The 26939-nt window shown below is 38.7% G+C and overlaps 1 long non-coding RNA gene and 1 pseudogene across 1 annotated transcript in view; one reads left to right on the forward strand and one right to left on the reverse strand.

Moving 5' to 3' along the window:
- Nucleotides 1-26939, forward strand: part of LOC138846874 (uncharacterized) — a 121059-nt gene that overhangs the window by 32274 nt on the left and 61846 nt on the right. The gene's annotated exons all lie outside the window — the stretch shown is intronic.
- On the reverse strand, nucleotides 15897-25194 carry LOC127485606 (constitutive coactivator of PPAR-gamma-like protein 1 pseudogene; annotated as a pseudogene).

The following is a 26939-nucleotide window of genomic DNA, read 5'->3' on the forward strand; positions in this document are numbered from 1 at the left end:
GCCCATTAGAATCCTGGCCACTCCTCTTCCAATCCAGCTCTCTGCTATGGCCTGGGAAGGCAGTGGAAGATGGCTCAAGTCCTTAGGCCCCTACACCCACATGGGAGACTGGAAGAAGCTCCTGGCTTCTGGCTTCAGATCGGCTGGAATTGCAGTCATTTGGGGAGTGACCCAGTGGATGGAAGACCTTTCTCTCTGTCTCTGCCTCTCACTGTCTATAACTCTACCTCTCAAATAATTAAAATCTTTAAAAAAGCCCACCATTCTTCTATCATAAAACTGTCTTTGTGAATCAGTTGTGATTTTATCAAGTGTTCCATAATAACTAATTTTGATGGCATATACTTTTTTTGCATTACCATAGAAAAAATTGTGGAGGCAGGCATTGTAGCATAATGGATTAAATTGCCATGTGGCAAGACAACATCTCATATGGGCACTGGTTCAAATCCAGGTTGCCCCAGTTCCAATCTGTCTCCCTGCTAATGAGCTTGGGAAGGCAGCAGAGGACAGTCCAAGTCCTCGGTCCCTGTTCCCATGTGAGAGACCTGGATAAATCTCCTGGCTCCTGTCTTTGAACTGGTACAGCTTTGGCCATTTTAGCCACTGGAGGGAATGAATATCCTTCTCTACTTCTGCCTTTCAAAAAATTAAATAAATATTTTTAACTTTTATTTAATGAATATAAATTTCCAAAGTACAGCTTATAGATTACAATGGCTTCACCCCCCCTATAAATTCCCTCCTACCAGCAACCCTCCCCTTTCCCACTCCCTCTCCCCTTCCATTCACATCAAGATTCATTTTTGATTCTCTTTATATACAGAAGATCAGTTTAGCATATATTAAGTAAAGATTTCAACAGTTTGCACCCACATAGAAACACAAAGTGAAAACTACTGTTTGAGTACTAGTTATAGCATTAAATCACAATGTAATACCGCACGGCATGGCTGTGCAGAATTCAACATGGGAAGTGAGATATTCAGCAGACTCATAGAATGGCAGATGTCCTAAATAGCACTCTGGCCTCAGAATAAGCCCTAAAGGCATTCGGATCTGGCTGAAAAGCCCATGAGAGTATTTCAGGCATGGAAAGCCAAGACACTCTGGCAAAAAGATCTCTGTGAGTGAGATCCCAGTGGAAAGAACAGGTCTTCAAAGAAGGAGGTACCTTTCTCTGAAGGGAGGAGAGAACCTTCACTTTGACTATGACCTTGTATAAACAAGATAAGAGTCGGAGAACTCAGAGGGCTTCCATAGCCTTGGAAACTCATGACTGGAGCATAGGGAGATATCTGATGCAATAGACAGGAGTGTCAATTGGTAAAGTCAACAACAGGAGTCACTGTGCACTTACTCCTCATGTAGGATCTCTGTCCTTAATGTGCTGTGCATTGAGATTTAATGCTATAACGAGTACTCAAACAATATATTTCACTTTGTGTTTCTATGGGGGTGCAAACTGTTGAAATCTTTACTTAATGCATACTAAACTGATCTTCTGTAAAAAAAAAAGAAATTATCAATTCCCAACTTGACTCTCACTGGGATTAATCATGACAATAAGTCTGATCTGATTTCATCATCATTTAAAAAAATCATCTATTATTTTTCACTTTATGTTTCTGTGTGGGAGCAAACTGTTGAATTCCTTACTTAATGTATACTAAGCTGATCTTCTGTATATTAAGATATTTGAAAATGAATCTTGATGTGAATGGAAGGGGAGAGGGAATGGGAAAGGGGAGGGTTGTGGGTGGGAGGGACATTATTGGGGGGGAGCCATTGTAATCCATAAGTCGTACTTTGGAAATTAATATTCATTAAATAAAAGTTAAAAAAATCACAATGTACAGCACATTAAGGACAGAGATCCTACATGAGGATTAAGTGCACAGTGACTCCTGTTGTTGACTTAACAAATTGACACTCTTGTTTATGGCATCAGTAATCATTGTAGACAAGAGTGTCAAAATAAATATTTTTTAAAATTGTTATATCAGTCTATTAATTTGGATAAGCCACCCTTCTAATATCCTAAAGCTACCTTTTTGTTGCCATAATCAAATTGTGATGACATAAAGCAACCTCATGCCATCATAATCAATTTTGATGTCATAAATGACCATTTTATTGTCATAAAACACTGTAATGTGATTCTTCCAACCTTACCCTCCACCCTTCCTCACACCCACATTCCCACACTTCTTCCTCCTCTCTCTCCTATTCTTATTCTTATTTTTTGCAAAGATCTATTTGTTTTTTAAAAATTTTATTTATTTGAGAGATAGAGTTACAAACAGTTTGTGGGAGAAACAGAGAGAAAGATCTTCTGTCCACTGGTTCACTCCCCAAATGGCTGCAGTGATCAGAGCTGGACCAATCTGAAGCCCCAGGCCATAGCCATAGCAGAGACACTGGATTGGAAAAAGGAGCAGCTGGGACTAGAACTGGTGCCCATAGGGGATGCTGGTGCTGCAGGTGGAGGATTAGCATACTGCACCACAGCACCAGCCCCTCAACTTTATACTCATAAGATTAACCCTACAATATATGAGTTCTACAAATAGTATGAAAAAATTATCCCTTAACAATTGTGACAAGAGCTGTTTAAAAGCATTGCATCTAAAAGTGGCAACTTCACTTCTATAGATTACCTTTTAGGTACTCTATTAGTTTCCACAGATCAGGGAGAAAATATGGTATTTGTCCTCTTGTGGCTGGCTTATTTCATTAAGTATAATGGTTTCCAGTTTCATCCATTTTGTTGCATTATTTTTAATCACTGTGTAGTATTCCATAGTGTATATAAAAATAATTTATTTATAGTCTTTAGTTGATGGACACCTGTGTTGATTCCATATCTTAGCTATTATGAACTGAGCTACAATGACCAAAAACTGCCATCACAATCAATGTGGTTGTCATAAACCATGATAGTCTGTGTAGCCATAATCAGTTGTTATGTGATAAAACAACATTATCATATCATAAACCATTGTGCCATCTTTGTCAATTGTGCTGCCATAAAAATAATATCATGCCCTATTGTGCCATTACAATATGTTGCGATGTCATAAACCAAGGAACCATCGTGAAATCATCAATATTGATATCATTAAACACCATTGGATTATAATAAAAATTTTGATGTGAAAATCATTTTGTGATAAACCACCATTCTGATGACATAAAACTACCTCTGTGATGTAATAATGTATTGTGTTGTCATAAAAACTATTTTGGCATCATAATCAATTTTGATACCATAACCATCATTGCAATATCAAAGTCAATTGTGGTGCCATAATACCATTGTGATGCCCTATTCAATTGTGATGTCATAGTACATTGTTGTCATAAACTAATGTTGAGATGCCACAAATTATCATTGTCATAAACCAACCATTGTAATATCATAATCAAATTTGAAGTAAAAAATGTTGACATAATCAATTTTGATGTATTAACCATCATTGTGATATTTTAGCCAATTGTGATGATAGAAAACCATTGTGATACCATAATCAATGTGAAGTCATAAAAACATTTTTGATGCCATAAACTAATAGTTAGATGCAATATGCAAAACTTTGTCATATAATAAACCATTTATTATGAACACACAAAAGAACTGACATCATAAACTTATCATTGACATAAACTGAGCACTGTGATGACCTAAACCTTAAACGACACTACAGCCCAAATGGATCTAACAGATATCTATGGAACTTTTCATTCTACACTTAAAGAATTTACATTCTTCTCAGCAGTACATGGAACCTTCTCTAGGATTGACCACATACTAGGCCATAGAGCAAGTCTCAGCAAATTCAAAAGAATTAGAATCATACCATGAAGCTTCTCAGACCATAGGGGAATGAAGTTGGAAATTAGCAACTCAGGAATCCCTAGGGCATATGCAAACACATGAAGATTTAACAACATGCTCCTGAATGAACACTGGGTCATAGAATAAATCAAAGGAGAAATCAAAAATTTTCTGGAAGTAAATGAGTATAACAGCACAACATACCAAAACTTATGGGATACAGCAAAAACAGTTAAGAGGAAAGTTTATAGCAATAGGTGCCTACATCAAGAAATTGGAAAGGCACCAAATAGATGAGCTTTCAGTTCATCTCAAGGATCTAGAAAATCTGCAGCAAACTAGACCCAAATCTAGTAGGAGAAGAGAAATAATTAAAATCAGAGAAGAAATCAACAGGATTGAATCCAAAAAACATTACAAAAAATCAGCCAAACAAGGAGCTGGTGTCTTGAAAAAATAAACAAAATTGACACCCCACTGGCCCAACTAACTAAAAAAAGAAGAGAAAAAACCCAAATCAATAAAATCAGAGATGAAAAAGGAAATGTAACAACAGACACCACAGGAATAAAAAGAATCATCAGAAATTACTACAAGGAATTGTATGCCAGCAAACAGGGAAACCTATCAGAAATGGATAGATTCCTGGACACATGCAACCTACCTAAATTGAACCAGGAAGACATAGAAAACCTAAACAGACCCATAACTGATACAGAAATTGAAACAGTAATAAAGGCCCTCCCAACAAAGAAAAGCCCAGGACCAGATGGATTCACTGCTGAATTCTACCAGACATTTAAAGAAGAACTAACTCCAATTCTTCTCAAACTATTCAGAACAATCGAAAAAAGAGGGAATCCTCCCAAATTCTTTCTATGAAGTCAGCATCACCTTAATTCCTGAGCCTGAAAAAGATGCAGCATTGAAAGAGAATTACAGACCAATATCCCTGATGAACATAGACGCAAAAATCCTCAATAAAATTCTGGACAATAGAATGCAGCAACACATCAGTAAGATCATCCTCCCAGAGCAATTGTGATTTATCCCTGGTATGCAGGGATGGATCAATGTTCACATTAACAGACTGAAGAAGAAAAACCATATGATTATCTCAATAGACGCCGAGAAAGCATTCGATAAAATATAACACACTTTCATGATGAAAACTCTAAGCAAACTGGGTTTGGAAGGAACATTCCTCAATACAATCAAAGCAATCTATGAAAAACCCACAGCCAACATCCTATTGAATGGGGAAAAGCTGGAAGCATTTCCACTGAGATCTGGTACCAGACAGGGATGCCCACTCTCACCACTGCTAATCCATATAGTTCTGGAAGTTCTAGCCAGAGCTGTTAGGCAAGAAAAATAAATTAAAGGGATATAAATTGGGAAGGAAGAACTCATACTATCCCTCTTTTCAGATGCTATGATTCTTTATTTAGGGGACCCAAAGAACTCTAAGAGATTATTGGAACTCATAGAAGATTTTGGCAAAGTAGCAGGGTATAAAATCAATGCACAAAAATCAACAGCCTTTGTATACACAGGCAATGCCATGGCTGAGGAAGAACTTCTAAGATCAATCCCATTTACAATAGCTACAAAAACGATCAAATACCTTGGAATAAACTTAACCAAGGATGTTCAAGATCTCTATGATGAAAATTATAAAACCTTAAAGAAAGAAATAGAAGAGGATACCAAGAAATGAAAAATCTTCCATGCTCATGGATTGGAAGATCAATATCATCAAAATGTCCATTCTCCCAAAAGCAATTTATAGATTCAATATGATACCAATCAAAATAACACAGACATTCTTCTCAGATCTAGAAAAAATGATGCTGAAATTCATATGGAGTCACAGGAGACCTAGAATAGTTAAAGCATTCTTGTACAACAAAAACAAAGCCTGAGGCATCACAATACCAGATTTGAGGATATACTACAGGGCAGTTGTAATCAAAACAGCATGGTACTGGTACAGAAACAGATGGATAGATCAATGGAACAGAATAGAAACACCAGAAATCAACCCAAACATCTACAGCCAACTTATATTTGATCAAGGATCCAAAACCAATCCCTGGAGTAAGGACAGTCTATTCAATAAATAGTGCTGGGAAAACTGGATTTCCACGTGCAGAAGCATGAAGCGAGACCCCTTCCTTTCACCTTACACAAAAATCCACTCAACATGGATTAAAGACCTAAATCTACGTCCTGACACCATTAAGCTATTAGAGAACATTGGAGAAACCCTTCAAGATATTGGCACAGGCAAAAAAATTCTGGAAAAGACCCGGGAGGCACAGGCAGTCAAAGCCAAAATCAACTATTGGGATTGCATCAAATTGAGATGTTTCTGTACTTCAAAAGAAACAGTCAGGAAAGTGAAGAGGCAACTGACAGAATGGGAAAAAGTGTTTGTAAACTATGTAACAGATAAAGGGTTAATAACCAGAATCTACAAAGAGATCAAGAAACTCCACAAAAACAAAACAAAAAACTCATTTAAGAGATGGGCCAAGGACCTCAATAGACATTTTTCAAAAGAGGAAATCCAAATGGCCAACAGGCACTTGAAAAAATGTTCAAGATTGCTAGCAATCAGGGAAATGCAAGTCAAAACCACAATGAGGTTTCACCTCACCCCGGTTAGAATGGCTCACATGCAGAAATCTACCAACAACAGATGCTGGTGAGAATGTGGGGAAAAAGGGACACTAACCCACTGTTGGTGGGAATGCAAACTGTTTAAGCCACTATGGAAGTCAGCCTGGAGATTCCTCAGAAATCTGAAGATAACCCTACCATACAACCCAGTCATCCCACTCCTTGGAATTTACCCAAAGGAAATGAAATTGGCAAACTAAAAAGCAGTCTGCACCTTAATGTTTATTGCGGCTCAATTCACAATAGCTAAGACCTGGAATCAACCCAAATTCCCATCAACAGTAGACTGGATAAAGGAATTATGGAACATGTACTCTATAGAATACTATACAGCAGTAAAAAAAAATCCAGTCATTTGCAACAAAATGGAGGAATCTGGAAAACATTATGCTGAGTGAATAAGCCAGTCGCAAAGGGAAAAATATCATATTTCTCCTTGATCAGTGACAACTAATCAATCACCAAAAAGGAAACCTGTTGAAGTGAAAGGGACACTATGAGAAACCGTGACTTGATCAGCCATTGTCATCACTGTTGATGTACAATTTAATACTTTATCCCTTTTAGTATTTTTTGTTCTAGATAATACTATTGGTTAAACTCTGTAATTAACACATAATTATTCTTAGGTGTTTAAATTTAACTGAAAAGTGATCCCTGTTAAATATAAGAGTGGGAATAAGAGAGGGAGGAGATGTACAATTTGGGACATGTTCAATCAGACTTGCCCCAAATGGTGGAGTTAGAAATGTGCCAGGGGATTCCAATTCATTCCCATCAAGGTGGCATGTACCAATGCCATCTCACTAGTCCAAGTGATCAGTTTCAGTTCATAATTGATCATAATAATAGGATTAAAAGTCAAAGGGATCACACAAACTTGACTAGTGTCTGCTAATACTAGCTGATGGAATCAAAAAGGGAGAACGATCCAACATGGGAAGTGGGATACACAGCAGACTCATAGAATGGCAGATGTCCTAAACAGCACTCTGGCCTCAGAATCAACACTTAAGGCATTCAGATCTGGCTGAAGAGCCCATGAGAGTATTTTAGGCATGGAAAACCAAGATGCTCTGGCAAAAAAAAAAAAAAGTTTCCCAAATGAAAGATCTCTGTGAGTGAGATCCCAGTGGAAAGAATGGGGCCATCAAAGAAGGAGGTACCTTTCTCTGAAAGGAGGAGAGAATTTCCACTTTGACTACGACCTTGTCTAAATAAGATCAAAGTCAGCGAACTCAAAAGTCTTCCATAGCCTTGGCAACTCATGACAAGAGCCTAGGGAGATTTTGACTCCATAAACAAGAGTGTCAAATTATTAATTCAACAACAGGAGTCACTGTGTACTTACTCCTCAAGTAGGATCTCTGTCCTTAATGTGTTGTTCATTGTGATTTAATGCTATAACTAGTACTGAAACAGTATTTTATACTTTTTGTTTCTGTGTGGGTGCAAACTGATGAAATCTTTACGTAATATATACTAAATCAATCTGCTGTATGTAAAGATAATTGAAAATGAATCTTGCTGTGAATGGAATGGGATAGGGAGTGGGAGATGGGAGGGGTGCGGGTGGGAGGGAAGTTGTGGGGGAGAAAAAGTCATTGTAATCCATAAGCTGGATTTGAAATTTATATTCACTAAATAAAATTTATATTTACTAAATAAAAGTTTAAAAAAAGAAAAAAATGCATTTTAAGTCCATAAGACCATTGTGATTTAACATACCATTGTGTTATCATAATCAATTGGGTGTTATTCATTGTGACATCATAAAAATCCACATTGCAGTGTTACAGTAAATCATGATGTCATATAAAGGAGTATTGTGATGCCATAATACCATGTGTTGTCATAAAGCCATTTTAATCCATAAACCTGCATTATGATATTGTGATTAACTGTGTTGTCACAAATCAGTTTTGAAGTCATAAAACACAACTGTGATTTTTTTACAGTTAATTGCGGTGTCAACACCATTGTAAAATGAACTAAAATTGTGATGTCATAAAGTATAATGTCAAAGTATATACCTTTATGACATCATGTTCAACTTAGTATCTAAACCGTAATTTTCATGTCATAAACCTATTATTGTGATTTAATTATCAATTGTGATGTCATAGGAACATTTGAAATATAAATTCACCATTGTGGATGTCATAGTCTGCTGTCAAGCCATAAGTTATAATTGTGATATCACCAACTGTGATGTCAGAGACCCATATTGAAATGCATTAAATCAACCAACATTATGTCATAATTCAATGTGATGTCATAATTAAATGTGGGTTCCTAATACCATTATGAAATCATGAATCTATTGTCAAGTCTTAATAAATTATATCATAAGCTAACATTAAAATGTTATATTAAAAGATGATGTCAAAAAACTATTGTGAGCCCAAAATCTATTGTGGTGACAAAACCATTATGATTCTTTAAAGCTATGATTGCCATGGTATAAAAAGGTGTGATGTAAATATAATTATGGTATTAAAATAAACTATGATGTCATAATCATCATTGAGATGTCATATGCCAATAATGTGATGCCTTAAATATATCACCATGATGTTATAAACCAACCTCTGTTGTTGTAGTTATGTGTGAAGCCATCAAAGCATTGCAGTATCAACTATTGAGATACAATAATCAACTAATGGCATAAATCACAATTCTGATTATGTAAAACACAATTGCAGTGTCACAAATTATCCTTTTTGATGTCAGAATAAATTATAACATAATTCACATTATGATGTCATAATCAATAATGATATTGTAAAAATCACTGATGCCTAAACCAATATTGTGAATCCATAAAATAACCACTGTAATGTCAGCAGCTGTTTCTTCTGAAGTCATAATCAACGATGTAGCCAAAAACCACTGATTTCATAAAAATATAACTGTTACATCATAATTGTGATGTTTTAAACCACTATTGTTATGGCATAAGCAATTGTGATATCATGAAAGCCTTGTGATGTCATAATCAATGGAGATGTGATAAAACAAGATTGTTTTACCATAATCCTACCACTGTTACATTATCAATCTAATAACATGAGCCACTATATGTTGTCATAAAACCATTGTGATATAATAAGCAAAGGAAAAATTACAAGAACCAATGTACTATAATGAAAATACCACTGTATTCTCATAATCATTTGTGATGCCATAATGAAAATCTTGATATCATAGTCAACTGTGAAACAGAAAAGCCATTGATGTCATGATCCAACATTTTAATTGCACAAAAAAAGTGTTGTCATTATTGATCAACTGTAAAGTCATAATGCCATTGCAATATCACAGACCTACTATTATTATGTCATATCAATTATAATGCAATAAACACTATTAGAGTATCATCAATTGTGATTTCATATACAGCATTGTGATTTCACAAGCCCACCACCATGATGTCATAATCAATGGTGAAGTCATAAAGCATTCTGAATTCATAAATTTATCATTGTGCAATAATCAATTCTGAAGTCATAAACCACCTTTATATTGTATAATCAATAATGTTATAATAAATTTTGATGACATAAGTTCAATTGTGATGTCATAAAGCTATGTTGTCATGTCATAATCAATTGTGATGTCATAAAGATGATTTCAGAAACAAATGTGATGCCATAAACCAAGCATGGTGATGTCATATCCAACAACTGTCATATTTTAATGAACTCTGAAATCATAAAATCATTATGACATTAAGAGGAAATACAATCATTATGAAGTTTCAATTGATGTCATGGTATCATTGTAAATTCAAATCTATTTTGATGACATAAAAACCATTATAATCTCATAAACCTATGATTTCTATTCCATAATCAATTGTATTGTAAAAATCATTGAGATATCATAATCAATTGTTAAGTCATGTTAATCATTGTGATGTCCTAATGAATTCAGATTAATAAAATACAATTTGATATAAATATTGTGGTGTTATAACATGAAAACATAAAAATTGTGACTTCATAAATCTATTATTGTAACATCAAAATGTTATTGTGAAAGCAAAATAACGTGATAACCTTAGACACGATTGTTACGTCATAAGCTACCATTGTCATAATCATTGATGTTGTCATTAAATCCCTTCTGAAATTGTAATCAATTTTGATGTAGTAAACCATAATTTTGACATTGCAGTGTTAAAACTGTGATGTCATAATTGTGAAGTTATAGAAAAATTGGAACCTTGTAATCTTTCCACTTTGATGTAATTATACATAAAAGTACCATTGGGCTATCATAATCAAATACAATGTCCTAAAACAACTGTGAATTCAAAATCATTGTGATTAAAATCAACTGTCATTGTCACAATCAATTGTGGAGTCACAGAGGCTCACAACATCAAAATCAGTCTGGTTATATAAACCATATTGTGATATCATAAGCCTACCACTCTGTCATAATGAACTATGAACTCACAAAAACTATTGCAATTCAAAATCAATTGTGATTTAATACAACCACAATTGTTCTGTAATGATAAAATGTGAAGTCCTAACTGTACATGTTAAATACATGTTAAAAATCAACTTCAAAGGGATGGTGCTGTGGCATGGCATGTAAAGCCACCACCTGCAGTGCCAGCATCCCATATGGGCGCTGGTTTGAATCTCAGCTGCTCTACTTTCAATCCAGCTCTTTGCTATAGCCTGGGAAAGCAGTGGAAAGTGGAATGTCCTTGGGCTCCTGCATCTGAGTGGATGACCTCAAGGAAGATCCTGGCTCCTGGCTTTGAATCAGCATAGCTCGGGCCATTGCAGCCAGATGGGGAGTGAACCAGTGAATGAAAGACCTCTCTTCTTCTTCTTCTTCTTCCTCCTTCTCCTCCTCCTCCTCCTCCTCCTCCTCCTCTTCTTCTTCTTCTTCTTCTTCTTCTTCTTCTTCTTCTCTCTCTCTGCCTCTCCTTCTCTGTGCAACTATGACTTTCAAATGAATACATAAATAAATCTTTAAAAATCGGGGCTTTAGTGGGTAAAGCCACTGCCTGCAGTGCTGGCATCCCATATGGGCACTGGTTCAAGTCCCAGCTTCTCCACTTCTGATCTGGCTTTCTGCTATGGCCTGGGAAAGCAGTAGAAGATGGCCCAAGTCCTTGGGCCCCTGCACCCTCATGAGAGACCCAGGAAAAGCTCCTGGCTCCTGGCTTCAGATCAGTGCAGCTCTGGACATTTCAGCAAATTGGGGAGTGAACCACTGGATGGAAGACCCCTCACTCTTTCTGCCTCTCCTTCTATTTCTGTGAACTCTTCCAAATGAATAAATAAATCTTTAAAAAAACTGATGTGATGTCATATACCAATATTATGGTAAGATAAACCAATATTATGATATCACAAACCAAATACTGTGATGTAAAATTTTGATATATCATAAACCTTCATCATGATGTCTCATGGTAATCAATTGCAATGTCATTAAAAATCATGATGTTCATGGTGATGTTAAAATATATTTTGATGTAATAAATAAACCTAACATTCTTTCTATGAAGTCAGCATCACCTTAATTCCTAAGCCTGAAAAAGATGCAGCATTGAAAGAGAATTACAGACCAACATCCCTGATGAACATAGACGCAAAAATCCTCAATAAAATTCTGGACAATAGAATGCAACAACACATCAGAAAGATCATCCACCCATACCAAGTGGAATTTATCCCTGGTATGCAGGGATGGTTTAATGTGCACAAAACAATCAATGTGATACACCACACTAACAGACTGCAGAAGAAAAACCATATGATTATCTCAATAGACACCAAGAAAGCATTTGATAAAATACAACACCCTTTCATGATGAAAACTCTAAGCAAACTGGGTTTGGAAGGAACATTCCTCAATACAATCAAAGCAATCTATGAAAAACCCACAGCCAACATCCTATTGAATGGGGAAAAGCTGGAAGCATTTCCACTGAGATCTGGTACCAGACAGGGATGCCCACTCTCACTACTGCTAATCCATATAGTTCTGGAAGTTCTAGCCAGAGCTGTTAGGCAAGAAAAATAAATTAAAGGGATACAAATTGGGAAGGAAGAACTCAAACTATCCCTCTTTGCAGATGACATGATTCTTTATTTAGGGGACCCAAAGAACTCTACTAAGAGATTATTGGAACTCATAGAAGATTTTGGCAAAGTAGCAGGGTATAAAATCAATGCACAAAAATCAACAGCCTTTGTATACACAGGCAATGCCATGGCTGAGGAAGAACTGCTAAGATCAATCCCATTTACAATAGCTACAAAAACGATCAAATACCTTGGAATAAACTTAACCAAGGATGTTCAAGATCTCTATGATGAAAATTATAAAACCTTAAAGAAAGAAATAGAAGAGGATACCAAGAAATGAAAAATCTTCCATGCTCATGGATTGGAAGACCAATATCATCAAAATGTCCATTCTCCCAAAAGCAATTTATAGATTCATTGCAATACCAATCAAGATACCGAAGACCTTCTTCTCAGATCTGGAAAAAATGATGCTGAAATTCACATGGAGACACAGGGGACCTCGAATAGCTAAGGCAATCTTGTACAACAAAAACAAAGCTGGAGGCATCACAATACCAGATTTCAGGACATACTACAGGGCAGTTGTAATCAAAACAGCATGGTACTGGTACAGAAACAGATGGATAGACCAATGGAACAGAATAGAAACACCAGAAATCAATCCAAACAGCTACAGCCAACTCATATTTGATCAAGGATCCAAAACCAATCCCTGGAGTAAGGACAGTCTATTCAATAAATGGTGCTGGGAAAACTGGATTTCCACGTGCAGAATAATGAAGCAAGATCTCTACCTTTCACCTTACACAAAAATTCAATCAACCTGGATTAAAGACTTAAATCTATGACCTGACACCATCAAATTATTAGAGAGCATTGGAAAAACCCTGCAAGATATAGGTACCGACAATGACTTCTTGGAAAACACCCCAGAAGCACAGGCAGTCAAAGCCAAAATCAACTATTGGGATTGCATCAAATTGAGAAGTTTCTGTACTGCAAAAGAAACAGTCAGGAAAGTGAAGAGGCAACTGACAGAATGGGAAAAAATATTTGCAAACTATGCAACAGATAAAGGGTTAATAACCAGAATCTACAAAGAGATCAAGAAACTCCACAACATGAAAACCAACAACCCACTTAAGAGATGGGCCAAGGACCTCAATAGACATTTTTCAAAAGAGGAAATCCAAATGGCCAACAGGCACTTGAAAAAATGTTCAAGATCGCTAGCAATCAGGGAAATGCAAATCAAAACCACAATGAGGTTTCACCTCACCCCGGTTAGAATGGCTCACATGCAGAAATCTAACAACAGATGCTGGTGAGAATGTGGGGAAAAAGGGACACTAACCCACTGTTGGTGGGAATGCAAACTGTTTAAGCCACTATGGAAGTCAGCCTGGAGATTCCTCAGAAATCTGAAGATAACCCTACCATACAACCCAGTCATCCCACTCCTTGGAATTTACCCAAAGGAAATGAATTTGGCAAACAAACAAGCTGTCTGCACATTAATGTTTATTGCAGCTCAATTCACAATAGCTAAGACCTGGAACCAACCCAAATTCCCATCAACAGTAGACTGGATAAAGGAATTATGGAACATGTACTCCATAGAATACTATACAGCAGTCAAAAACAATGAAACCCTGTCATTTTCAACAAGATGGAGGAATTTGGAAAACATCATGCTGAGTGAATTGAGCCAGTCCCAAAGGGACAAATATCATATGTTCTCCCTGATCGGCGACTACTAACTGAGCACCAAGGGGGAAACTTGTTGAAATGAAATGGACACTATGAGAAACAGTGACTTGATCAGCTCTTGTCCTGACTGTTGATGTACAATGTAATACTTTATCCATTTTAGTATTTTTTGTTCTAGTACCATTGGTTGAACTCTGTAATTAACACACAATTATTTTAGGTGTTTAAATTTTAACTGAAAAGTGGTCCCTGTTAGGAATTTGGAAAACATTATGCTGAGTGTAATAAGCCAATCCCAAAGGGACAAATACCACTTGTTCTGCTTGATAGGTGACAACTAGCTGAGCACCAAAAAGGAAACCTGTTAAAGTAAAATGAACACTATGAGAAACGGTGACTTGATCAGCCCTCACCCTGACTGTTGATGAGCAACTTGATATGTTATCCCTCTTAGTATTTTTTTTGTTTGTTCTACTTAATACTTTTGGTTGAATACTGTAATCAATACACAATCCTTCTTAAGTGCTGAAACTTAACTGAAAAGTGATCACTGTTAAATATAAGAGTGGGAATAAGAGAGGGAAGAGATGTGCAATTCGGGACATGCTCAAGCTGACTTACCTCAAACGGTAGAGTTAGAAACATACCAGGGGATTCCAATTCAATCCCATCGAGGTGGCACGTACCAATGCCATCTCACTAGTCCCAGTGATCAAGTTCTGTTCACAATTGATCATAATGATAGGACTAAGAACCAAAGGGATCACATAAACAAGAATAGTGTCTGCAAATACTAGCTGATAGAATCAAAAAGGGAGAGAATGGTCCAACATGGGAAGTGAGATACACAGCAGACCCATAGAATGGCAAATGTCCTAAACAACACTCTGGCCTCAGAATCAGCCCTTAAGGCATGCGGATCTGGCTGAAATGCCCATGAGAGTATTTCAGGCATGGAAAGCCAAGACACTCTGGGGAAAAAAAAAAGAAGACCTAAATGAAAAATCTCTGTGAGTGAGATCCCAGTGGAAAGAATGGGTCATCAAAGAAGGAGGTACCTTTCTCTGAAGGGAGGAGAGAACTTCCACTTTGACCATGGCCTTGTCTAAAAATGATGAGAGTCAGTGAACCCAGGGGGCTTCCATAGCCTTGGCAACTCGTGACAAGAGCCTAGGGTGATTACTGATGCCATAAACAAGAGTGTCAATTTGTTAAGTCAACAACAGGAGTCACTGTGCACTTACTCCTCATGTAGGATCTTTGTCCTTAGTGTGCTGTACATTGAGATTTAATGCTCTAACTAGTACTCAAACAGTATTTTTCACTTTATGTTTCTGTGTGGGAGCAAACTGTTGAAATCTTTACTTAATGTATGCTAAACTGATCTTCTCTATATAAAGAGAAATGAAAATGAATCTTGATGTGAATGGAAGGGGAGAGGGAGTGGGAAAGGGGAGGGTTGCGGGTAGGAGGGACGTTATGGGGGGGAAGCCATTGTAATCCATAAGCTGTACTTTGGAAATTTATATTCATTAAATAAAAGTTTGAAAGTAAAATATATATATATATATATATATATATATTTTGATGTAATAAATAAACCTAACATTGTGATGTCATATTCAGTTGTGATGTAATAAAATAATTGTGGTGTCATAAGCTTTCCATTGTTTATTCATAATTATGGTGTCCTAAACCATGATAGTGATGTATAAAACCACTATTGTGATATCATATCAATTCTGATATCATGAACCATCATTGAATTATGATCAAAAAATCTCTGTGGTCATAATATATTGTGATAAACTTTCATTGTAGTGTCATAATACAAACCATGGTAATGTTAAAATCAATTGTGATATTATAAATCTACAGGAAAAATGATGCTTGAATTCATGTAAACATGAGACCCCAAATATATGAAACAATTTTAAACAACAAGGATAATACCATATTTCAAGACATACCACAGGGTGGTTATATATTATATATAAAAAGCCTGGTACTGGCACAATAAACATATCCTGGCTGGCTTTGAGGAGCTTGGACTGGAAGAGCTTCCCATCAAAATACATCCGTGGACAATAGTGCTCCCAGGGGATGGGCTGTCCACACGCGTCATTTATGAATAGCGCCATGTCCACCCCACTCATGAAGAGAGCTGACAGTTGAATCCCTTGGGGGTCAAGGTTCTCAATCTTGAGCTCCTGTAGCTGATCTGGCTCATAGAGCTTGGGGAACAGCGACTGGGTCAGGAAGGCATTTAGTTCCTGATGCTGCAGTATTCAAGCTCCTGGCCACTGCACCATATACTGTAAAACACAGCAGAGCACCATGAGGTGGGTGGGCACTTTGGCAGGGTTCAGCATGGCAGGAGTGTTTGACCGCATGCAGGCAGGAAGGCCCTCATCCTGCGGTTCTTGTCCTCCACTGCCTTGCCCAGCCAAAGCCTCTTCAAGTAGGGCAGGTACATTCCCTGAAGGCCAGGGCTTCCATCAGTTCTGGAATTTGAGGAGACTTCCCTTTCTAAGCTGCCCATCCCTTAATGATCACCGGCGAGAATTCTGATGGAAGTCTGTTCTTTCTAAAAGCAAGTCTCTCAGTTTTTTTTTCTGCTTTCTGCCAAGCTTAACAGGACTCTGTAAACATACTGATGAACTGGCCTATAGAGAAGGGTGGCCAGAGGCAGGTCTTTGTTGGCTTCATTTTCAATAGAAACAGCAATTTTGATTTCACCCTTGGTCATGACATGGAAGATGCAGGGGTACATCAGCCCCTTCTTGTGCCTGTGCTCAGCCACTCTTAGCACCTCAGGTGCAATAGGGGCAGGGGAGGGGTAGTGATGTCCATGTGGTTCCTGGTGGGCATCAACAGGAGCCACAGGTTCAGCTGGACTGTGCCCATCTGACTCCCTTTGCATTACACTGTCTGGCTTCCTGAAGAGGCAGTGGGTGAACTTTCTGCCTTTGGTCTCCTGCATCCCCCCATGCCTGAGGTTCTGCATGGCTTCCTGTCTTCTCCCAGCCAATCTTATTCCCGCTGATGTGGTTTGTTGCCCCTGCACTGCCCTCATCACTGTCTGAAGACGATGAAGTGGAAGAACTAGGGAAGTAGGTAGAATCCACATGGTTGGGGCTGCCACCCTGGGCTGGATTAATGGGTGAGGAGTGCTCATACAGCAGCATATGCTTCCCCTCATGCAGAATGTTGCTGTAGCTGTTCTGTTCCACCAAGGCCTTCCCGCTCCTGTCCAGACCATAGGGGTATGATCCCTGGCCCGGGGTGCCCCCTGGGCCAGGCACCTGTGGGGCCATGGGCTTCACTTGCATAGAGGTCTGTGGAATGTTGAGCATCTGAGGGGAACATAGGGCAGCAGCATCACAAGAAATTTTGGATTTGGTCCGTCTAAGTAATGTGGTGGGTGAAATGACACAGGCTTAGTAGTTGCTGAGTAATATCTAATTGCTCTCTTAAATCAAGTAACTTTGTCACCTGCTCTAGACTATTAGTGCTGGAAAACATCTTTAGCTATGGCATCCAGGTCAGAGCTGTCCTGAATGTTGTGGATGTAGTCGGAGACAGCTGTGCTCACTATGTCACAGGGTGGCAAGACCAGCTGCTGGGCCTGGACCTTTAGTGAGGCTAGTGGATGTTCAGGACCTAGCAGATTCCAATGAAATGATGCCAGATCCTCATCAGGTAGAATGTGATTTCCTAGCAGAGAAGCAAAAACACGAAACGGTTTGGATTCAGGTCTAGCTGCTTGGCAATCTCGTACATCAGGTACTGGCTCATGGTAAGGCTCTTTCCCTTGCAGCTCAGTTTGAGAGCATGGGCGCTGAAGTAACAAGGGATGTTGCACAGGGCATAGTGAGAGTCCTATGCCACCAGGCTGTGGAAGCCATTCTCTCTGCAGAAGCCAATCACCTCCTGATGGTTATCCTCAATGCTCTGTGTGACCTTGACATGGAAGCGGATGAGCACCAGGCAGATGCAGTGGGCCATGCAGAGGGGCAGCAGGAACCAGACCTTGGATGGCAGCTTATGATCTGCTGCACCATCTGGCACTCATTGCCCTGCCACTTGACCCACTCCTGCAGCTGCATCTTCTCCAGCATGCCATTGAAGAACACCAGCAGCTCGATGTTGCCCCTAGAGTAGGCCTTGGCCAGCACCTCTAGGTAGCTGAGCATGTGGCTCCACTGGCTGCCGCTAACCCAGTCAGTGTAGAAGCGCTGTATAGGCAATGCAGGCAGTCATTTGCATTCACAGGCAAGCAAAGCAGGGTCTGTGGGGGCTGCTGCCACCCACCGCCCACCAAGCTGCCCTGGGCCAGCTTCTGCAGCTCCACTGGCACCACAGCGCTCTGGCAGTGCTTGTCGATGTAGTCCTGGAAGCCCTGCATGCCCATGGCAGCAGGGCCCTGGCACAGTGGTGGCAGCCTCTAGGCCGGGCTGGGGTAGGTTGGGGTGTGCTCATGGCTGCCATGGCAGCCATGTGTTACCGCCTCCCTGGGCCAAGTCTGAGAGGGACCTGCTGCTACCGCTGCTGCCACACTGATAGGCCAGGCAGGCAGGCAGGAGGGGACTATTATAGACTTGATCTTCTGTGCATAAAGGTAATTGAAAGTAGATCTTTGGATAAAATAAAATGGGAGTGAGGGAGAGGGGAAAGGTAGAATGGTAAATATCAATATAGTCTTAAAGCTGAATATATGAAGTACATGAAATCTGTGCCTTTTAGTTTTTTAAAAAGTAAAAAAGTAGAATAAATCAATCAATCTCAACAATCAGTCTCCAGTTCAAATCATTGGACGAGTGAATTTAATTATAACTCATAGACTCTCAATAAAGCTTTGTTTATTCTTTCTAATTGAGACTGACAGGGGGCAAATTGCTGGAATAATCAAATTAGGATACAAGAGATGTTTGTGTCTCTAGAACGACAATGCAATATAAAAGTCATGTTAACATTTCTTTTTTTTAAAGAAATTTTTTTATTTTTTATTTTTTTTATTTTTATTTATTTATTTATTTTTTTGACAGGCAGAGTGGACAGTGAGAGAGAGAGACAGAGAGAAAGGTCTTCCTTTGCCGTTGGTTCGCCCTCCAATGGCCGCCGCGGCCAGTGTGCTGCGGCCGGCACACCGCGCTGATCCGATGGCAGGAGCCAGGTACTTCTGGTCTCCCATGGGGTGCAGGGCCCAAGCACTTGGGCCATCCCCCACTGCACTCCCTGGCCACAGCAGAGAGCTGGCCTGGAAGAGGAGCAACCGGGACAGAATCTGGCGCCCCGACCGGGACTAGAACCCAGTGTGCCGGCGCCGCAAGGCGGAGGATTAGCCTAGTGAGCCGCAGCGCCGGCCTAAAAGTCATGTTAACATTTCACCATGGATGGACTTACAGTCAAATCACATGCTTTTCTTGCATGAAACAAGAAGGGTTTTGCTGATCATTTATTATTCATTGTGGATACAAATTTAAGGCTGATAATGTGGGACCAACATTGTAGTGCAGTAGATAAAGCCACCACCTGCAATGCCAGCATAAAATATGAGCACCAGTTTGAGTACTGGATGCTTCACTTCTGATCCAGCTCCCTGCAAATGTACCCAGGAAATCAGTGGAAAATAGGCTCCTGCACCCAAGTGAGAGAATCAGAAGAATCCCCTGGCTCTTGGCCTTGGTCTGCCCCAGCCCTGGCTGTTACAGCCATTTGGGGAGTGAACCAGTAGATGGAAGATATTCTCTCTCTCTCTCTCTCTCTCTCTCTCTCTCTCACACACACACACACACACTGCCTTTAAAATAAATAAAAATAGCTTAAAACACTTATGATGCAGAACATTAACTGGGGGGAAATAAGCAAAAATGCACCTAAGTGGTTCCCAGTTTGTAACTGTAAAATAGACTCATAAAAATCATATGAAAGTACCCTCAAAAATTTGTTGAAAATGGAATTCAAAGATAAGTTCATTTTGGTAAAAATATTTTTAAATATATACATAGTTTTTTTTTAATAATATGCACTTCCATAAACTTTTTACAGACCCTTCATACATAAGAAAAAGAAAAGGAAACAAATATTTATGTAGAATAGTGGGCCTAAAAAACTTGAGTGTAGAGCTGAGGTTTCAACTTCTTTACTGAGGTTTTCAACACTGACAGGAGAAGCCCAAATGGACAATTTTCCTTATTATCTCCTTTCAGTGTCAGGTGAAATTTCCTCATACACACTTTCACTGAGGATGTAGCCATTTGATGGTGTTGGCTTTAGCAGCTGTCTCATTTCCCATTAAAGCCCAGAAGCTACAGGGATGTATTTTACCTCCATATGGCTGGTAAAATCCAGTCCTCTGAGTAATGGAAGACAACAAAGAAAAAGAAGACTGTCTCTCCCTGCAGCTTCCTGTTCTTATTTTTATTTAAAATTTTTATTTATTTATTTTCATTGTATTTGAAAAGCAGATTGACTGAGAGATGAGGGGAGGAGATCGTCCATATGCTGGTTCACTTCCCAGGTGCCTGCAACAGCTGGGACTAGACCAGGCTAAAGCCAGGAGCCCCGAACTCAACCCAAGTCACCAAATGGGTGACAGGGACCCAGGTAATTGAGGCATCAGCTGTTGCTTCCCTGGGTGTGCATTAGCAAGAAGCTAGAATCAGAACCAGAGCTAGTACTCAAAGTCAGGCACTCAGATATAGGATGCAGGTGCCCCAAGTAGCAGCTTACCTGCTTTTCCAAATGCCCTCATTCCTCTTCTCTGACTCCAGAGAAACCCTTTAAACTCAGCAATGCTTTTAAAAGGATATTTAATATACTTAACTCCAATGCATTAAATGAATTGTAATTGAAACTTTTTCAGATTATCTAAATTATTAAATTGCTAGAAAGGTAAGTACTCCCCCAAAATATTAAATATAAGATTACTTAATAAATATACATGTTAGCTCTTCATTTAAAATAACAGAAATGAATCTGTATAGTCTCATTTGTTCATGTGATGAATATAAATATATCTAAATATCTGTGTGTCAGGGGCTGATGCTATGGTGTAGTAGGCTGGGCCTCAGCCTGCAATACCTGCATCCCATTTGTGCACTGGTTTTTGTCCTGGCCACTCTTCCAATTTAGCTCTTTGCTATGGCCTGGAAAGGCAGCTGAAGATGGTCCAGGTGCTTGGCCCTCTGCACCTGTGTGGGGGACCCGAAAGAAGCCCCCTGGCTCCTGGCTTTAGATCGATCCAGTTCTGACTGTTGCAGCCATTCAGGAAGTGAGCCAGTGGATGCAGTATATCTCTGTCTCTCCATCTCTTTCAAATATATAAATCTTAAAAAAACTTAGAAGTGTGAATACTCAAGCCAAAGCCCAGGATTCTCACTGTAATGTGTGTATGTTTGGTTCTGTATGTGTGCATGTGTCTTTGTAAATGTTTGTGTATGTGTCTGTGCATGTTTATGCATGTGTGTTTGTGTGTATGTTTATTACATATCCACATATAGTTATTGCAATAAAATTTACTGCATAATTCAAAAAATAAATAAATAAAATAGTTGGAAATGGAGGCATTTCCAATGATAGCTTTTCATTCTTCTAAGTATGCAAGATAATATCCTTTTCTAATAATTCATGAATGTATAGACCTGTTCCAAATTAAGAAAGTTAATACAGTTATACCTCACATATTAACTAAAAGTGCTATACATTATTTTTCTATTTGAATTGATTTTGAAAATGACATTTAAGAGTTTGGTAGAAATAAGAGATCCACAGATGGCATTTAACAACCAGCATTAAACTTACTTATTCACTAACTCCTGCTTTACACAAGTGCAGATCAGATAGTGCCAGATAAACAGTAAGTATTTGATACTAGGCATGGTGCTGGTCATGAGTGAGGAGTAACACTGCTGTTGTTATGCCTTCCAGATGGGCAGTCAATATCAATAAGCACATGAGGGTGTGAGCACAAGTGATAGCTGGTTTGAAAGGTAGAGTTCATATGCAAGGGCACTGAATAATGCAAGAAGCTGTCCTGTATCAAGAGGGTAAAAAAAGACTACAGAAAAGAGTTATGCTCCACTTCAAAATGAATAAGAGTTATTACAGGAAGAAAGGGGTGTAAGTGTGTTCTTCTAAAGGAAACAGAATGGGCAAAAGCTCTGAGGTAGAAGAAATCCATGGTATCATCCTATCAGATATTGTCAGCCAGACTCTAGAGGTTGTTAGGATTTAAATTTTAACTGAAAAGTGATCCCTGTTAGGAATTTGGAAAACATTATGCTGAGTGAAGTAAGCCAATCCCAAAGGGACAAATACCACTTGTTCTGCTTGATAGGTGACAACTAACTGAGCACCAAAAAGGAAACCTGTTAAAGTAAAATGAACACTATGAGAAACGGTGACTTGATCAGCCCTCACCCTGACTGTTGAAGAGCAACTTGATATGTTATCCCTCTTAGTATTTTTTTTGTTTGTTCTACTTAATACTTTTGGTTGAATACTGTAATCAATACACAATCCTTCTTAAGTGCTGAAACTTAACTGAAAAGTGATCACTGTTAAATATAAGAGTGGGAATAAGAGAGGGAAGAGATGTGCAATTCGGGACATGCTCAAGCTGACTTACCTCAAACGGTAGAGTTAGAAACATACCAGGGGATTCCAATTCAATCCCATCGAGGTGGCACGTACCAATGCCATCTCACTAGTCCCAGTGATCAAGTTCTGTTCACAATTGATCATAATGATAGGACTAAGAACCAAAGGGATCACATAAACAAGAATAGTGTCTGCAAATACTAGCTGATAGAATCAAAAAGGGAGAGAATGATCCAACATGGGAAGTGAGATACACAGCAGACCCATAGAATGGCAAATGTCCTAAACAACACTCTGGCCTCAGAATCAGCCCTTAAGGCATGCGGATCCAGCTGAAATGCCCATGAGAGTATTTCAGGCATGGAAAGCCAAGACACTCTGGGGAAAAAAAACCTAAATGAAAGATCTCTGTGAGTGAGATCCCAGTGGAAAGAATGGGTCATCAAAGAAGGAGGTACCTTTCTCTGAAGGGAGGAGAGAACTTCCACTTTGACCATGGCCTTGTCTAAAAATGATGAGAGTCAGTGAACCCAGGGGGCTTCCATAGCCTTGGCAGCTCGTGACAAGAGCCTAGGGTGATTACTGATGCCATAAACAAGAGTGTCAATTTGTTAAGTCAACAACAGGAGTCACTGTGCACTTACTCCTCATGTAGGATCTTTGTCCTTAGTGTGCTGTACATTGAGATTTAATGCTCTAACTAGTACTCAAACAGTATTTTTCACTTTATGTTTCTGTGTGGGAGCAAACTGTTGAAATCTTTACTTAATGTATGCTAAACTGATCTTCTCTATATAAAGAGAATCGAAAATGAATCTTGACATGAATGGAAGGGGAGAGGGAGTGGATAAGGGGAAGGTTGCGGGTTGGAGGGATGTTATGGGGGGGAAGCCATTGTAATCCATAAGCTGTACTTTGGAAATTTATATTCATTAAATAAAAGTTAAAAAAAAAAAACAATAAATTGGCGTTTCATGCTTAGAAATCTACAGGCAAAAAAAAAAAAAAGGATTCAAATTCTACCTCTACCGGCTGACACTGTGGCTCAATTGGCTAATCCTCTGCCTGCAGTGCTGGCATCCCAGGTTCTAGTCCGGTTGGGGTGCCAGCTACTAGCCCCAGTTGCTCCTCTTCCAGTCCAGCTCTCTGCTGTGGCCTGGGAGGGCACTGGAGGATGGCCCAAGTGCTTGGGTCCCTGCACCTGCATGGGAGACCAGGAAGAAGCACCCAGCTCCTGGCTTTGGATCGGCACAGCACCGGCAATAGTGGCCATTTGGGGAGTGAACCAATGGAAGGAAGACCTTTCTCTCTGTCTCTCTCTCTCACTGTCTAACACTGCCTGTCAAAAAAATGAAATTGTACCTCTACCAACTACAATTTGTGTTACCTTAGGCAAAATATAAAACCATGATAACTGTCCTTCTTCTGTAAAATGAAGACGATTATTGTACTTCATAGGCAGGTTGGATCAAGCAAATTAACATATAGACAGCACATATCTAGTAGTAGTGTTAGTATTATTGTCAGATATTATTTACATATATTATATAATATGATTTGATATTTTATATTACTTGTCTAGATAGAATTAAAACATTGATTATTCTTTCTTCTGTTAAAGGTAAAAAGACTGTGCATACATTTGTTTTAATTTTTAGATTGAAATTAAAATTTGTGTATATCATATACATAAAATAATCATACATTCTAACAATACTATTCAATGACTTTTGGTAAATGTATACAGGTGGGTAACCATTGCCACAATCCAGCTTTAGGAAAGTCCCATCACTCCAAAAGTTCTTACAAGCATTTTTGAAGTCTTTCTCTAATTTTACCAATTTTACCCAGCAGACCCATGTAAGTCATAAACTGCTATCTCTCCATATATATTTGCCTTTTCTATACAAATGGAATTATAGAATATGTAAAAAAAAGACTTTGGTAGAATGAGGTGTGTGGTTGAAGAAGGCTTGGAGGGGCAATGGTTTTATGCTGTGCAGTGCTCCAATGAAGAGAAAAATCAGTAGAATTTCAACTTATTCTTTCTTCCATTTTGGAATCTCCCAAATCCACATTCAATAAAACCATAAGATTGCAACCATTCTATTATTTTCACAGCAACATGTTGTAAGCAATGACCAGAATCACAAAACCATCTTTGAGAATTGTGGTGTTTACTTTGAAATATGAAAGGAAAATATTCCATAATGCAGTTCCAAGGATACAAAATAACAGTTAATGTCAATTAACTGACATGAAAAACCTAGAACATATTTTAAGTGCAAAAGCCATCATACATTTTAAATAGAAATCTATTATGCTCCTTGCTTCATTCAATAATCCTATAAACTCTAAAGTACAGGACTGAATTCATAGACTACACTTGTTACACTACAGGCATGGACAGACACACATATTTTCAATAAATTCTTTCTGAGTTTATGAGTGAACTTTACCAAGAAGCTAAGAAAACACAGTTTTCTGATTATATCAAGCATTGAGAAATCTGATTGGGATGATTTGAGTGATGTACCTGGCCTTACATGTCAGTATTACTCTTTCTTGAGAGGTATAGAAATTTTCCATAGCAGCTCTCTAATGAAAATTGCAAGTGAGGTGGAATCCAGTGTTAATTCTAAGAAACGGTAAAACAGCTTTGTAGGATCAACATTAGAATAGAGTCCTATTGCCACAACACGTGTGTCACATTATATTGTGATTACCAAGAAAAACATAGAGAGTATACTCATTCTAAAACTAGTTAGAAAATATGTAAATGAGCTATTTAGCCAGCAAACTTTCCAATAATTCATTTTGCAAAAGCTTCTCCATTCCTTCTGGTTCCCCTCTGCCTCTGGGTTTCTGTTGCCCCATATTCAGTCCATCCCTATCTTGCTTTACATGTGAAAATAGAATGAGGATCTTTCTAATGTAATTGGACCTAGATATTTACATATTAAAATATATTATTCATTAAACACTTACTGTTTACCTATTTTAAATCATCATTTGAGATATGTAGGATAGATGAATAAAACTGATACAAATCAGTGGCTTTGTAAACCTTACATTGTATGAGAACCACAGTTTGTCAGACACTGAATTGTATGAGAACCACAGTTTGTCAGACACTGAACCATTTTGTTTTTATTTATTTAAAAGGCAAAGTAAAAGATAAAGAAGGAGGTAGAGAAGGGGGAGAGTGTGATGAGGGAGAATAGAGGGAGAAAGCATCCAACCACTGGATCAATCATCAAGTGCCCATCTTTAAGACTGAATCAGTCCAAAGTCAAGAGCCAGGAACTCCATCCAAACCTCCCAGAGGTGTGGCAGGACACAAGCCCTTGGACCATCCTCTACCGCTTTCCCAAGTACATCAATAGCTAGCTGAATGGTGGTTGCTAGCATTCAATGCAGCACTCCAATATGAGATGTGAGCATTCCAAGCTGTGGCTTAACCTGCTGAGATGCAATGCCTACCACACACTGAATTATTTTACACAAGTTACACATCCCTCACAACAAGGAGGCAGGTGCCTTTATCATCCACACTTTATATGAAGTGATAATAAATGTTTAAATGCATGGCTACATGTCCAGTTTTACACACACAGGAATGATTCCAATCCATGCATCTAACTCCAGAGCATACAGACTTAATCATGACAAAACCCCACACTTGATGAAATGCTGGTAGCACACAAATATGTAGAAAGAGAGGCATACTATACAATTATTCCCTAGCATGCTAATTTGTAATTGTCCCAATTATGTTTACTTCCCACAAGAAAGGATGCTTTATGAGCCAAGCAGGCCTTAGAATACAGGAGTTAAGGGAACACCTTACTGTTTGTTGTCCAGCTGCTTGGCCTCTTTTGGCCTCAGTTTCCTTATGGATAAAAAAACCCACAATGTCCAACTCACAGAGTAACAGAGAGAATGAAAAACAAATGTGTGCAGAATGCTTGGCTCACAAGAAGCACAATAAATTGCTGCTGCTATCAGTATTCCTAGACACAGCACTGGCTCCCACAGCA

Source organism: Oryctolagus cuniculus, chromosome 19, assembly GCF_964237555.1.
Source record: "Oryctolagus cuniculus chromosome 19, mOryCun1.1, whole genome shotgun sequence".
Classification (NCBI taxonomy): Eukaryota; Metazoa; Chordata; class Mammalia; order Lagomorpha; family Leporidae; genus Oryctolagus; species Oryctolagus cuniculus.